This window comes from Melopsittacus undulatus, chromosome 7 (assembly GCF_012275295.1).
Source record: "Melopsittacus undulatus isolate bMelUnd1 chromosome 7, bMelUnd1.mat.Z, whole genome shotgun sequence".
NCBI lineage: Eukaryota > Metazoa > Chordata > Aves > Psittaciformes > Psittaculidae > Melopsittacus > Melopsittacus undulatus.
In genome coordinates, this window is record NC_047533.1 from 8,553,745 (window position 1) to 8,568,835 (window position 15,091).

General features: G+C 42.3%; 1 protein-coding gene across 1 annotated transcript in view; it reads left to right on the plus strand.

The window, feature by feature from the left end:
* The first annotated feature begins 6,204 nt into the window (after nt 1-6,204).
* The window catches only part of NSD2 (nuclear receptor binding SET domain protein 2), a 76,497-nt gene continuing 67,610 nt past the window's right edge, over nt 6,205-15,091 (plus strand). Inside the window, exon 1 of the mRNA XM_034064567.1 lies at nt 6,205-6,323. The gene's annotated coding sequence lies outside the window, so the exon portion shown is untranslated. The remainder of the gene's footprint in view (nt 6,324-15,091) is intronic.

Consider the following 15,091-nt stretch of genomic DNA (forward strand, 5'->3'; position numbering starts at 1 on the left):
TGCCCTAAAAAAGAATGAAATTAACCTTTAGGACCGGCATAGTTCCCCTCACCATTCTGTACTGAGGCAGCAAAGATTAATATATGGGCAAAATAAAACACTGGATTAGCATCTGCTGAAAACAGAAGTAGCATTATCTATCTGGCCTATTCAACCCTGAACAAACTTTATTCTTTGGCACTGGCATAGAGTGGAAATATCAATAGTCGCTTCTCTGCCAAAATGAAAAAAAACAAACCCCTCAAGACTTCCACTGCTGTATAACTTACCACATTGTATTTATCACTGAACAGTAATTGCGTGAAGATTAAACATAAGTCAGTAATTTGAAATGCAGTAGAATTAACATTCAAACCTACATGCCAGCTCCTCAAAAGCTGAGTTAGAGTTAAGCTTTAGCCTCAACAAGCTCAGAACTAGAAATGCATACCAAACATATTGCAAGAAAACTAGTTTTGCTCTGCAGTGCTAAACATTAATTCTGATTATGAATGTATTTCAGTATTTATACTTCTAAACGAGATTAAGTTTATGTTTATAAACACAGCAACATACTGTGCTATCAATAGATAGAAGAGTTAATGTGTTTTGAATCCTCAAGCTGTGTGTTTCTACATAGATTAGATTTATTTTATTCTGAATGTCAGCAATGTTTAAATTAAGTCATACTGATGTCAAAGATAATTAGAGACATACAGCTTCTATAGATAAATTTATTACTATGCTTAAGTTACTTGTACCAGGCTGGAGCACGTTAACTGCTCAGAGCTGGTATACAGCTGGTTTTTATCATTTCAACACTGGAAAACAGCAGGGATATGCTCCTTAGTTTTTCTTTCTCCTGGCCTCTGCCTTCCCCTGAAGATGTATTCCATTCCCTCATGTCTTTGACTTTCCTCATCCTTTTGCTCCCTCAATGACACTTCTTTATTCTGCTCAGCACAAATGATGCAAACACAACTAGGTATTTGTGAGAAAATTGGTATTTACTCCATTCTTTTCCTAATGGAAAATGTATCTGGTAAACAGATATACTATGAATGTGTAACTCATAGTATGAAAAAGATTCATATTTAACTGTATATTTTCAAGTTTACCATTTCTTACTCAGAAGAGTATTCAAGCTATAAGCTATAGTTGCATTTAAGATGTCTCATTCGGACAGAGACTAATTCTGTTTGAATTTTCTAAGCAGATAATTTTCCTTTCCCAAAGAATCAACATTCAGTTAAAAAATACCATTACTTTGTTTTTACATGAGATGACACAAAACACACAAAAAGCCTGACAAGCCTGAACCTTCTCATTTTCAAGCTAATTTAAAAGTAAAACCAACTTTAATACACAATGCTTTATTTTTTTTAAATAACCATTTGCAGTTAACTTTGATTCAAATTAATTAGCAAATGGATGTGTCGGTTCTCAAGAACACAGTACTATAATTTTGTGATGACTATGCTATATTTAATATAAAATATTTTGAAATGCTGATTTAAGTTTTATACTTTATTCACTGTTAATTCTAAATCAACAGCTTGTTGCCTTCATATTAAACAGCAAGCAGAGTGTTTCATGCCCAAAGACAAACACATACATGTTGGTCAGGCTTTTTCTGAGCAGTCATAATGACACGTAGACTGACATGCTGAAGGATTCGTGACTTACATAGTTAAGGATAGGTTCAGATGGGGTTCAGGCAGGTTGAAAGCAACACTTACTGTTAATCCAAAGGAACAACATGAACTGCTGGCCAAAATCAGCACTCAAGTGATGGGTCACCAGATGACAGCATTGGAGAGACAGGAGGGATGGCGGAGATCTCTCTGTGGCATTGCTACAACCAAACAATACAATGAGCAGCATTAACTTTTCCAGTGCATTCACATTTTGAAGTAGAACTACATCTTCAGTGTTTAGCCCTTATAGGTGAAAAAGTCTACGAAACAAGAAAAATCTACATCTGTAGATTCTATATGGCCTAGTACAGTCCTTATCTAATTAAACACCTGTAGTGCAATAAACACTGTAAACATGCTGTGCTGCTGTACTAACTTGGGAATATCTAACTCATCAACTGCACTCATGTGACTTCAGTTTAACTCTACTTGTAGTTCTGTTTACGTTGCCACCAAGATGATCTGCATTCAGGAAAATATTTACTAAACAGATGATTATGTAAAATCCTGAAATAAAATAAAAAGGGATACAAGAAAGGAACTCAGAAAGCAATCAATCCTTAGGATCCATACAGGAGAGAAATGTAAACATGATGCTCCTGCCACAAAGATCTACAATGAGATTAAATGTGCACTACGGTTGGCCTTTGCTAGGAGAAAGACAAAGCTTTAGTACAGGGACTGCTAATCTCCATTATTTCTAGTAGCAAGAAGTACCCCAAAATGTGCCTCATCCCCTTGTGAACAGGGCTGACGGAACTCTCAGGGGAGAGAGCTCTGCACTGCTGCATGGAGCAGCGCCACACACATAGAATTAGTTTCTGAGCTCTGCCTAATGCAGTAAAACAACAGCAACGGCCATGTAGGCCTTTGCTTCTCAGGCACTGTCTGTCCTTGTTATGGCAACGAAATCTTCCTTCAGCTTCAGAATTTCAGCATCCCCTAACATCTGTCTGAAGTCAGGGGCACTGACTACCATTACTGCTGAATAAATGACCTTGGAAGTGTTTAAATTTTGACCTAGTAACCAACTAATAGTCTCTAAAATATTTAAATATTTCTAGAATGATATGCAGCCACTGCATTTATTTAAATTCCTTTATTGAGTTGAACAGGCAGGATATTGACCTTGATACTATTTCTTAACACAGTATGTCCATAAAAGTTGAAAGTAAGGAGCAATAGAAGTTTAGATACCAAATGAAACAGGCGTCATTAATAAATGAATACTGTTCTCTGATGTAGCTATACATCTTCTGGTTTCAATGACCTGTTTTGGCTACCCAAGAAACATCAAACTGTTAAAAAATACTGGCTAAATGAAAGAGGATAAAACCTCCTAGAAGTTCAGTCTGGAAATTTGCAACTCCTAGAAAGAGATTAGAGGACATGTACTTCAGCTCTTTTGGAGCCATCACTCATGTGTAACGCAGCATGCCTGTTATTTGTCAGCACAAGCTCATTCTGCACTGCCTGTTTATTTATACCATTGGAAGTTAAAACTTTTTGGAACGCCGAAGTTCAGAAGAACTGAAGATTATTTAAAAGAATCGACCTCTTTGTGTACTGCAGTGCAAAAATGAGGGTTTTTTATCATCACGATATGAGCTCAAGAAAACAGACAGTTCTTTTTGAAATTAAAGAAACCCCCACATGCAGTTGCTGTTTAAAAGGGTCATGACATTGGAGAAGTTTGCACCAGTATCTATAGGCAGTAGAAACTGGTGCTATTCCAGTTAAAGGTGTTAACTCCCAGCACCAGCTTTTCCTGGAAATTCACATGGTGGGTCTATCAGGAGGTAATTACGTGGCTACTAATCTTAGCAGCATAGACAAGGCCAGTGATCTATAGGAGTTGAAAGGACTAAGGAAGATTTGTTGCCACCTTGACCATGATAGCAAAGTCTTTCCACCTAAATCTCAACTGACACTCTGGCCTACCGGCCAGGAAGAAGGCAAAGGAGAACTGCATTATCCAGGGGATCTATGCATTAGTAATAAGTACAGAATAAAAACATGTTTCTCTTTTATAAGTCACACAGAGATGAATTTGCATCATTGAGCCTGAACCCAGAATTCATTCCCAAGAGAAAGGAGATAACGCATTTGTAGCATGCCAGTTATTGATGACTAACCCAGGTTCTTATGCAAGGTTGGGGTGGGTTCTTCTGGGACACGACACATGGCAGGAACAGGGGGGGCAACACAGCAAGCACCCCTGCAAACATGTCATGCTTTGTACTTTTAATATATTAGTATTATTGTTCAATTGTGGAAGCACACCTGTACATGCCCTTATTGTAGCAAAACAACAGGATTCACATATTTATACTTCTGATTATTTGTATTGATAATGGTGTGTTTGGTTTTAATTAGAAAACATCTCCCTCTTCCCCCATAAATGCATATAACTCAACTTTAGAAAGGAAGCTGCAATATGCTGTGACTCTTAATTCAAGTTAACTACTCTAAAATGTGATGCACTTCTTTAATGTGGTAAATACTGACATTCAGAAGCAAAATCTTGTTGGTCTAACACCTTAAATATAGTGCCTTCTTTTTTTATTTTATAGACAGGCTGTAAAACAAGTTAAGGAACCTTTATCACTACAGAGAGATTTCCCTCTGCCACCTTGAGATTAAGGTTTTAATCAGACGATGATTAAGTTTTTCATTACTAAGTAATTAACACTAAGTTTGCACAGCTCAACTGTTAACTGCTATGCTAAGGTGCACCCACCATTAAATACATGGGTAAAACATTGACAAGCTTTAACATATGAAAACAAATTAAGGATTACATTAAAAAAATAAATAAAAGAGCCTGTGACAGATGGTGTAATTCACCATTATCCAGCAGGCTGATGCTGGTGTGTTCCCTCCTCCATTGTCATCAGTTTACCTTGCACAGAGGTTGTGTTAAGCCCTTAGCTACCAGGTTAACACATTCTCACAGCACCGAAGAGCTGTGTTCTCTACCTTACACAGAAAACAGGTTCCCAGAGCTCCACAAGCCCCTGATCAAACCATCCAAACCTTGAAAACAGTTGATTGTGACCTGCTTTACGTTACCTGGTGCAACAGTTCATGAGACTATTTGTTCCTGTCGTAACATGACAGGTATTTAACGATTTGGCCTAAAAAAACCAACCCAAAATAGCTATGCTTTCAATTCACAAATTGCAAGCACATGTATGTATTTTGATGCAAGGAAAAAACCTTCTAAACCAGGCCATACTTCAGAGAGACAGCATGGGTAATTCACAGCCAGGCACACTCGGGTTCTTACAGCTATCCGACAGCCTCAAAATTGTGTGCAGTTGTGGGGAAACTCAAAACATTTGGCTTAAATCAGGATGTTCAGGGAGCACACATGTACGGTCACTGAGGCCAGCGGGTGAGGAGGGATACACAGCAATATACATATTTAAAAAATACTTTAAAAATAGAACCTAGTAGGTTGGAAAAGATATTTAAGATCATCAAATCCAACCATTAGGACTGCCAAGACCATCACTAAACCATGTCACTGAGGGCCTCATACACATGGTGCTTGAACACTGCCAGGGATGATGACTCCAGCACTGCCCTGGGCAGCCTGTTCCAATGCCTGAGCACCCTCTCCATGATTCCAACATCCAATCTAAACCTTCCCTGGTGCAGCTTGAGGCCCTTACCTCTTGCCCTACCACTTGTTACTTGGGAGAAGAGACCGACCCCACCTCACTACAACCTCCATTTCGATATAGTTGAAGAAAGTGATTAAGATCTCCCTTGAGCCTTCTCTTCTCCAGACTATAAACACTGCCAGTTCCCTCAGCTGTTCCCCATCACACTTTTGCTCCAGATTCTTCACCAGCACCATTGCCCTTCTCTAGCCCTGCTCTGCCACTCAATGTCTCTCTTGCAGTGAGGAACCCAGAACTGAACACAGTATTGGATATGCATTCCCACCAGTGCCCAGTACAAAGCGACGATCACTCACCTGGCCCTACAGACCAAACAACTGCTTTCCACCACCTCAGCGGGCCCTCGACGCGCTCTCGCCCACCTGAGGACGCCGCCGCGGCGGGCCGGGCCCCACACAGCTCCCATCTTCAACCCCACCTCACGCCGGGGCCTTCCCTCCCCTGGCACCCTGCCCACCCCGCTCCTTCTGTCAGGGCGGCCCCGCTCCCCCCCCCCCCCCCCCTCCATCGCCGGTCCCGTCGGGGCAGCCCCGCTCCCCCCCCCCCATTGCCGGTCCCGTTGGGGCAGCCCCGCTCCCTCCCTCCCCACCATTGCCGGTCCCGTCGGGGCAGCCCCGCTCCCCCATTGCCGGTCCCGTCGGGGCAGCCCCGCTCCCCCCCCGCTGTCTGTGGCGCTGCTCACGGCCGCTGGGCCGCGCGTGCGGGCGGCTCCGTGCGGGGGGATTTGAAACAGCCGCTCCAGGGGCAGCGCAGCGGCGGCAGCCAATCAGCGGCCCGGATTTTTCGCGCTGGTTCTGGCCGGAGGAGGGGGCGGGGCCGCCGCGCAGGACCGCCGGAGCCGCCGCCGCTGGTGCCGTGCCGCCTCAGCTCCCGCCGCCGCTGCCGCCGCTCCCCGGCACCGAGCTCCCGCCGCTGCCCCCGCTCGGCTCCCGGGACACGAGGATGCGCTAGGGCACAGGTCAGTGGGGCCGGCAGCGCGCCCGGCCCGACCCCCGCCGCCTGCCCGGGCAAGGGAAGGAGGCACCCGGGGCACGTTCCCGCAGGCCCCGGGCGGGAGGCGGGAGGGAGGCGGCGGCGGAGGCTCCCTGGCCCGTGGGGATGCCGCCGCCCGGCCTCGCGCCTCGCCGCGGTCAGCCGGGAGCACCCTGAGCAGCACAGCGCTATGGAGGCTGGAGGGTCCCGTCGTGGAGCATCCACCTCCCCCCCCCCTCCGGCTCCAGCCGTTCCCCTCAGGGCTCCTCCTCGACGGGGCTCCGCTCCCCTCAAACTTACCGCCGGTCCCCCGCCATCTCCATCGCGCTGCCCGGGAGCCGCGGCTCCCGTTTCACCCTTCCCCGGAGGAGGGTTTTTTTGTTCGCTCCCCCCCATGTCCCCTTCCCTTCCCTCCTCCCCCTCGCTACCTGGCCCTGGCTGAGGGGCCGCGGGTCCCCGGCAGCCCTCCCCCGGCGGCTGCCGCAGGATTCCTGCTGCTGGCTGGGCCTGACTCTTGGGTGGCGGAGGAGCGGAAAGGAGCGATGCCGAGTCCCGGCTGTTGCAGCTTCATCCTTGCCCCCCCCCCCCCCCCCCCCCCGCCCTCCTCCTCCTTGGCGCTGCGGGAGGTCGGGGGCAACATAAAGGGGTAATGGAGAGGTGCCCACCGGTCCCACCTCCCTTCCCTGGGGAACGGGGGATCAATCAGTGCAAATCAGAAGGAAAACCGGAGGAGAGGGGGAGAGGAGGAGGAAAGGGAAAAAAGCCTCCCCCAGGGTTTAAACCGCCTCCTGAAGGGATGGGGTGGCTGCAAACGTCCCCCTCGTGGTGGTGAGTGTGTGGGGAGGTGGAGGCTGCTCCTGCCCCTTCCCTCCGGGTAGGACTGGGATTGTACGGCAGCAGGAGTGAATGTAACTCTGGAAATGTATGGAGGGGGAAGCCATGTTTGATTTATTCCTCCACTAAACACTGGTGTGATGATCCTTCTCCTTACACCCTTCTGCAGTCCATCCTGGACCTGTTCGGGAGGAGAGCCTTGTTAGGAAAATGGGAAGAAAACATTCCTGGGAAGGCGTGCAGGCTTGTTGGCTCAATCTCCCATTAAGTATAAGAGGATAGGGCTCTTGTAACTTGAATTGATATTTGTGTGGTAAAAGAGCCTGGGGAACTTGTATTCCCAAGGCCATAGTTACAGCTCATCCGCTGTGGCTTTACTGCTCTGGGGGTGGAAAAGGGAATTTGCCATACTTCTTGAACATATTTATACTTTGCTTTTTTGTTTTGGTGGTTGTTTTGTTCTAAATATGTTGTCTGAAAGGAGGAGTAAATGCTGGTAGAAGTACAGGGAGAGTAAACACCGTATTTAAACACATTTCAGAGAAAATTGGCCTAACAGCCATTACACAGGCAGGAGGCTGGTATCAGTCACTGCCCGTGTATTTTATGGGCGTGCATAGTTTCTTACTGACATTTGCGTTAAAACTGGCTTATAATGATCCTTAAATTTAGAATTTAGGAGCTAGTGCTGCCCACACCAGGTAAACTAAATGAGGTCTGCTTTAAAAAAGACCCCAAATCAAGAAGGAGGATCTGCTTGACATTTCGGGTTTTCAGATATCTAAGGAAGGTAACTATAAATACTGTAGGGTGGCAATGAAGTTTGTAATAGATTTTGTAGAGTCCTTGCTGGTGGTTTAAGCAGACATGTATGCATACGAGCATTCCTGAAACATGGAATGTGTGGCTTCAGCTGCAGGAATAACCTGGTTCTTCACCAAAATGTTCGCACATTAGTAGGATTTCTGTCAGTTTATCACTGAAGCTCTTATTTGCTTCTTTTGCTGTGGGAATTCTGTTCAGGAAATGCAGCGTATCATCCTTAATAAACTCCTCAGTTTCACAGCGTGGTATTTGACTATTTGATGTATTCATTGAATAAAACCCCTGTTTTGCAGGACGATTCAGGGCTGTGTACTTACAGTATGTGCAATTTTGGTTGTTCTAGTAAACATGTGTATCCCATGTATTAAAACATCCTGGGATTTTCATCTTGTATGCAGCCATCAGAAAATATGACAGTTTTGTATTTCAAAGGTCTGGATATTCATGGAGATTATATGGCTGGTTCTTGTGAAGGTTATAGGAGTGTCCACACTCATACATACTTGGAAAAATTTGGATATTAAAAGTGTTGTAAAACCTACTGATTTATCAAATACAGTTGGAAAATATCAGAAGAAACTGGGTCATTATGCTTTAAAGGATGTCGATTTAAAGTGGTTCAGGAAATTGAAATTAACTGTAGCATTATTTCCTTTTGGTTCAATACAAATCCACCAAATGGCTAGTAAGAATGAAAAAACAGTGTTTTAATATCTGTAGGGCTACGTGCTTTTTCTGAAGCCAGCGGTTGCTTTGCAGATGAGACTATTGCATTTAAATTACTGCCTGCATGCAATAGACTGGATATTACAACACAACCAACCCTAGTTTATTTTAGACAGGAAGCAGAAATGATTGTTTTTTGCTTACTAATAAATATTTGGGTGGTGAAATTGACATGTATGAGTGTAGATATATATGTGTGTGTATGTATATATATTTATTTATATATACATAAGTTAGTGTGATGATTTTGACACAAACATGATAGCCAAGGAATGGCAAAAAGGAATTATTTTTCAGTATCCTATTGTTCACGGCCCATTCACCTCTCACTTTTGCACTGAGCCTGCTTTTTGTTCCACCGGTGTCACTGATTCCCAAGCGAGGCCTTATTTCTACAGACTGATAAATGCAGCTCTTTCCTTGTCGATCAAAGCCTATTGACTGCTTCAGGACTTCATACCTCTATAAAGGTTCACCTGCTCTGGTCAGATTACTGGATCAAGGATGTAGGTTTATGAAGAGCAGAAGATAGAAGCAGAATTCTTGCAGCATTTGGGTCACGTCTGGTCATTCCTGCTTACGTACCTACAAGTTATCTGTTAGGTTTTAAGCATAGGAGGTGGTTGAATGCATGAAAACGGCAAGTATTTACTATGTAGAATAAGGTAAAGCACTTAGCCTTTTTTTTGGGGGGGGGGGTGGAATTTTCACTTCTTGAGAGCACTGTGCTGCACAGTGGGAAGCATCCACTGAGTGGTATTGCTGAAAACAGAAGATACCCTAATGTTCAGTAGTCAAACACCAATACAGAAATGCTTAATGCAGTAGATGATAGACCTGGTATAATTCTCTAATCTAGCTTTTAGAGGAAAAAAGAATGGAGATACTGATGTGGATCTAAGCAGATAAGTCCATGTTTTCAAGAAGCATTGCTTTCCAGTTAGGATGTAGCTTGGAGAAGTGTCTTCACTGAGGATGTGCTGGAATCTTGGTGGTGTAAACAAGAAGGCAGAGATGGAATATGGCACCAGGTGGTAAAGTGGAGAGAGAAAATTTCCCATCAGAGCTTGCCGTGTGAGTCCAAATTCCCTTTGGTGCATAATTGTGGAGAACGTAGGGGGTACTTGCCAGTAGCCACCTGCAGCTTGCATATTCTTGGAGCTGGTTGAATGGATCAGTTAGCTATTTGATAAAATTAATGGATGCTTGGAAGTTTTTGATTCTGGGAACATTTCTGAATCATCACCTTCAAATTATCTTCTCTGTGACCTGTGGTCATTGGAGGTGATAAGACAGCTGTATAATGCATCTACATTTTTCCTTTCAGTTTATAATGACGGAAATTACAAAAGTGATATATCAAGTGCTATTTTTAATGTTTTTATCCATTTGATGGTGACCTGTGTAGTTATTTTAGATTTTCTAGCATCAGCAGGAAGAGAAGTTTTTGGAATGTGCTATAAGGGAAATTTAGACCATAATCTTTTCTGCTGCCCTTCTGGTGAATAGTAAGCTGCAAAAATATGCAAGGTTCTGGAGAACAGATCATATATACTAATACCTTCTGTATGATGACGATAGGTTCATGCATAGCCCATTATACATTACTTTGCTCAGAGAAACTCTAAACTTTAGCACTAGATAATCTATTGACTCTCTGGTACATTTGAGAAGCTGCTGCTTTCTGAAGCTTATAATGGGTTACACCATAATCTGGTTTCTTTAAAACACATTTTGTGTGCAGTAAACATATACCTGTTAAAGATTTAACCAAAAGTAAGGTTTCTGCTATCCCTTTTGTTAGTGTTAAGAAATTATACCGTTACATGGAAATGATCCTGATAGTACAGTGGTGTGATGAGCTACATGTGGAAAGAAGATGTTGAAAAATCTTTGAGAGTTTCATAGAAGTCAAATTAGATTCAGTAACTATGGAAAAGAGAAGTGGTAGCCCATACACGCTTCAGAGTATCGTTATGCCGGGCAAAGTTGTGTTGCCGTGGGGCACCACTGATGTAGGTTCTTGTATTTGACATAATTTGAAATGAATAAAACATATATGTGGCTTGAAGCATGTGTTAAATTGGAAGGGTTACTCAACAGGTGATGGCTCAGTTTCTAGTTTTGTACCAATCCTTTTACCTTGTCCTATTTTTATCTTAGTGCAAGATAGCAATTTGATCTTGTTTTGAACTTTGATACTCAGCTCTCCAGCACAAATTGGAGCTATTTTATATTCATCCATATTTGGGGTAAGGATACATACATGGCAAATGATTGAAAAACTATAGCATGATGTGCTATTCAAGTAGACTTCATAGAAGCTTTAACATATTTCTTCTGCTGTTGGTTTTCTGTGTGGCTCTTTGAAGAAGCACAGGGTGGTCTTGTTCTGATGGCTGAGATGGCCATTTAACTGTCTGTGTGAAACCTCTTCTGGCCTGTGCCTCATATCAGGATGCTAAAATACTGTCATCTCACATCTCTGCTAAAATACACATTAAAAAAAAAACCAAAATACGTGTTCTAAGATTATAATAATCTTTAAGCATATTTGGCCTTGAGGGCTGACAAGGGAATTCTGTTTTCTTTGCCACAGTAAAAACATAATAGCAGGTGTTCTCTCATCCTCTGAGTTCTGCCTTACTAAATAAGAGATACACAAGAAGCAGAAGATGAGATATTTTGTGCCAAAAATACCTTCAGAAAAGAAAGCCAAGGTTAGTAAGGATTTTATTAGAAATGTGATCTAAACACCATTTGAAATACTTTTAAAAGCTACTGATAAAAGAAGCAATGGTAAGGAGATGCAGTAATGCAGCCTCCTGGCATAGTTTTTGGGATCCATTTAATTTATTTATTCATAACAAGTTGAAGTGTAAATATTCCTGCTGTGGCATGGGTTAGTCTGTGGAGCTGAGGTTCCCAGGATCATGTATCAGATAAATGAATTGTGGAACTTGCCAGCCTTGATCGGATGCCATCGGAGCAAAGGACCTGACGGCACTGGCGCTCAGAAACATCTAAATTGGGGAGTTATCTCTGTACTAAAGAATGCCCAGATTCTATTCTGATAATAAAGCCAGAGGGACTTAAGCCAAAGTATGAACCTCAGAGAGCAGTGTGGGATGAAAGATATGAATATGGATCATTCAGTTTATGGAGTAATTGCCAAGAACTTTCAAACAGATACTTCAGAATAAAATTAATACGGTGATTTTCCTGTGGATGCAAAATGCAGACCATCAAAAGCTGTTTTATAGTGGCACTCCTGAGCAAACTGCAAACAAATGCTGTAATTGAAGTGGAACATGACTGAAATTCACCAGTAGTGCAAAAAAGAAGTAGTAGGCTTAAATCATAGTAAGTCGTGGTTGTACAATCTCTTCATCAGATGAATGCTTGGCTCAGTAGTGGTAGTGATGGCTGAGTCTTCAGAAACTCTTTAAGTAAGGAAAGCATTACAATTGCTTAACATGACTTATTTCTACAGTCAAAATTTTCTACATTTTCCCATCAGAAGGAGATAAAACAGCATTTGTTGAAAGAACTAAATCTGGTAAGGTAGTGAAGTAATCCACAGAACTAGTGATGTGCTGGGAGGAAGAACAGCAAAAATGACAAGAGATGCCCATTACAGACCTCTCAACACAGGAGTTTGGGAAAGTGGACAGGAAGCAGCTGGTTTGTTGGACAGGGAAGTTTTATCTTTTTAACCCCAAGTTAAATGGGTAAGCTACACTTTGTCTCCAGAAAGCTAAGATTTGCCTCAAATTCCAGACCTTTTACTTGTAGTAGTTTTGCTGATCGTTCTTCTGGAACGATTTTTGATGTAGTCTTAGTGGAAGAAACAGAGAGGGAATCTATACCCATGCAGATGAAAGGTGGTAATGTATTTTGGCAAGAGCATTTTAAAGCCCCAGCACATGGAAATACTTCAAATAATGTCCAAACCAGAAAGGCCACTTAGTAGCTACTATTTGGATTTGATTGGAGAGTGTATAGTGTTCAAGTCTTGGGCGTTGATTGAGTGTTCCTGGCATACATATACCAGTTGTGTGTGTTTTGCTTTGAGGTAGTACATTGACAGAATAATTAATATAGTCATGTGCATCGTTACAGTCTATGTGTAAAATAGAGCAGAATCGGCATAGTATGGCCAGCATTACGTTGTACATAGTTATATTGTTCAGATATGGATATATACAGTTCTTGATGAAAAGTGAAAGTCTGTAAGTAAGATTACATAGGACTATTGAGTCAGTGTTAACTAATTCTGAACTTTACCTTCTAGTTCCTTACTTAATGTTATGGGGTGTGAAGTGGAATGTACTCAATGAAACAGCTCATATATATGTTTATGTATTACCTGTCCACATTAGAGAGGTACGTTATCAGTGCAATGTGTTGCTGTTTTTATGAACAACAGAAGACATGGCCAAGTAGTGCTCCATAATAAAGATCATGAATCTCTCCTATGTATACATATAGCTAGGCCTTTGTACTATTGACAGGGCCTCATATATCACCAGTGTCACAATGGTGCTTTTTAGAATTATTCCAATGCACCAAATATGCTTCTGACATCTAAACCCAGGTTTTCATGCCATTATAGACAAAGGTAGCAAGAGTTTTAAGGGTCTCGGCAAAATGATGCATCCTCTGTATTTAAATTAGTGTGGTCTGATCAGATCTCGGAAACAGAATATATTTCTGTAGAGGGTGGAGCAAATAACATTTTGTTAATATTACCATTTGATTCGTAATTTATAGTCATAGTTTGTTTTGTGGTGTCCTCCCAGATTTAATCTTTCCATCTCAGTATTTGCACAATCAATAATTTTATGATGCTTTCAGTGAGGCTTTGGGCATTTACTGTGCTGTCATGACTACATATGGCAGTAAGGGTATGGTAAGAGCAGAGGCAGGATCCTGAAAAGAAAAAGTGGGAGGATTAAAGGGGTAGAAAATTAAAGGAGACTTGAACCAGGTGAAATAGCAGTGTCAATAAGGAAGAAACTCAGCACCTAAGTGCTGAGCTGTGAGACTGCATTTACTGCTTCATTCCCAAGCTAAGTAGAAGTCAGACGCACAACCCTGGCCCACCTTAGAGACAGAGAGGGGCATCATTTCATTGGTGAGTAAACACCTAGATTGAAGGAATATTCTGTTTGTATTGAATTAACAAGTCCTGGTTTGCTAGAGAGGGGCAATCCCCTTCAGCTGAGCCATTTGGAACTCTCCAGAAGACAGAAAAGTCTCAAGTTTGCATTTGAAAACATTACTTTTTCTTTACTTCTAGCCATTTGTTAAGCAACTGTTGAGGGCCACCTATTTGTGTTAAATACTGGTGGCAAGTCCAGTAGTTCCTACCATTTCAGGCACCAGTGTTCCCATCGACTTATCTGCAGAGGAGAAGCAATTCTTTTCTATTTGGTTTGTGGTCCCACCACAGTAGTATCTGTATTATCTCTTCAGACAGAAACATGATGTTTTACAGGAATTTGAATTCACTCAGGTCTGTCTCCCTCTTTCACCACCCACTCCAGGAGCAGGAGTGGAACTGATATTTCTGCAGCAGTGGAAAAAGTATTTCTTCTGATTTTGAAGAAAATGAATTAATGGGGAGGAGTCCTGATGAGCAGTCTTCTAGCCTTGTCCTCAGCAGCAAGGGTCAGTTGCAAAAGCTTTTCCTGAGGAGGAACAAAAAGTCAGGTCGAGTAGTTTCATAAGCTCACTTTCTGCAGTGGCAAGGAACATTTCAAGTGAAGAAACTCTTTACTTGCCATGCTACAGGTCCCAGTTGTACAAGATGGTGTTTCCCGTTGCTTGCATGAGAAGTCAGTGAATACTTGCTCCAGCTGATGAATATAGACTGTAACAATGAAGTTTTAAAATTTCATCGGGGGGGGGGGAGGGGAGCAAACCCAAAACAAAATAGAGAAAATCAATACTTTCTTAATTAAAAAAAAAATTGTGTGGCATGTAAGCATAAATGCAGCTGTAAGTACCCTACCCTTTTCCAAGCAGTTTTCAAGATATGCCAAGGAAATTTTCATGCACTTACCTAAACCTATTTTATAGGTCTTGCTAGCTGACTGCTTAACTGAAATCACTGTGTATCTGCAGCAAGACTAATGAAGTCTTTACTTCAGGTGCTTTTAAACTCAAAATTGGCTCCTTTGGACTAAAGCTTCCTTTTTTTCATTCCTACTTTTTTTTCTAAGACAAGTGGTAAATTGTTAGAAAGTTTTGGTGTAATTGGTTTCAGTTGTTTGTCAGCTACTACAGTAATGGTTTCCTTCATGAGAGGGAATGCTTTTGAATTTGCTGGATAGAGCTGGTTTGTGACATTTTTTGGCAAACCCA